The sequence below is a fragment of the Triticum aestivum genome, chromosome 5A (genome assembly GCF_018294505.1).
Source record: "Triticum aestivum cultivar Chinese Spring chromosome 5A, IWGSC CS RefSeq v2.1, whole genome shotgun sequence".
In the NCBI taxonomy this organism is placed as follows: Eukaryota; Viridiplantae; Streptophyta; class Magnoliopsida; order Poales; family Poaceae; genus Triticum; species Triticum aestivum.
The window spans coordinates 492,390,029-492,391,401 of record NC_057806.1 but is presented as its reverse complement, the minus strand read 5'-3'; the positions used below and the strand labels follow the sequence as shown (position 1 = coordinate 492,391,401).

Below are 1,373 nucleotides of genomic sequence, written 5' to 3'. Positions count from 1 at the left end.
TCACACAACTTTCACATGGTATCAGAGCCTACCTCTTCCCCTACGTCTAGCCTCCATCTCCCCTGCCACAACCCTCCTACATCATCATCTTCCTTCCCGCACCACCATGTCTTCCTCCAGCCAGATCGTCTCCCCCGACCTCAACTACACAACCTCAGAACCCCTTACCAAAACCAATTATGTTCTCTGGCGAGCCCAAGCTCGCTCCCAGATCATGGGGGCAGGGCTATATGGGTATATCGATCAAACAACCCCCGAGCCTTCCAAAACCATAGTCACAAAAACCACCGATGGGAAAGATCAGATCGCTCCCAATCCTGCCTACAATCCTTGGCTAGTCCAAGATCAACAAATAGTGGCCTACCTGCTCCGAAACCTCTCCAAAGAAGTCCTGATTCAGGTTGCCTCCCTAGAAACATCACATGCCATATGGTTTGCCCTCGCAAACATGTTCGCTGCACAATCTAGGTCTCGCATCAACAACTGTCGTCTTGCTCTTTCCAATGCCCAAAAGGGAACCCAATCTGCCGCGACCTTCTTTGGCCACATGTGGTCTCTCTCAGATGAGTTAGCAGCCGCTGGCAAACCCATCGGCAAGGATGAGCTCGTCTCTCACATCATAGCCGGGCTTGATATGGACTATCAGCCCATTATCTCTGCCCTTGACGTCCGAACTGACACAGTTTCTGTCGACGATCTCTTCGCGATGGTGTCCAACTTTGATCAGCGCGTGGAGATGTTCCACGACACAGGGGCTGGCGCCTTCAAGTCCTCTGCTAACGTGGCCTCTCGGGGTCGCGGCGGCGATGGTCGCTATTCTCCCAAGAACGGCGGCGGCAATGGATCTCGCAATGGCGAGAATAAAGGAGGCGGCAGCGGCGGCTATCACAACGGTGGTGGCGGCCTCGGCCACTACAACAACAGCAGCGGTGGCGGCGGCAGCTACCACCAAAACTCTGGTGGTGGTGGTGGAGGCGGCTACCAGCACTCTAGCGGCAACAACAACTCCAGGCAGTGCTCCTACTACAACAACAACAAAGGGCGTCCAGTTTTTCAGGGGTATGATGGCTATGAAAATAAATGTCAGATATGCAAAAAAACTAACCATATTGCCAAGGACTGTGACTGGCGCTACGCGGAAGACAACTCTCGCAAGAAGGTTGCTGCAGCCGCTGTGGACAACTCCTATGGGGTCGATACCAACTAGTATGCTGACTCCGGCGCCACCAACCACATCACCCATGAACTCGAGAAGGTGACGATGCACGAGAAGTATGGTGGCGGTGATCAGATTCATAATGCAAATGGTGAAGGTATGAGCATAGATCATGTTGGTCATTCAATTATCAAAACCCCGCATCGTGATATTCATC

At 52.7% G+C, this 1,373-nt stretch overlaps 1 pseudogene; it reads left to right on the top strand.

The window, feature by feature from the left end:
* The first annotated feature begins 586 nt into the window (after positions 1–586).
* Positions 587–725, top strand: LOC123109256 (uncharacterized; annotated as a pseudogene).
* Positions 726–1,373: the final 648 nt, after the last annotated feature.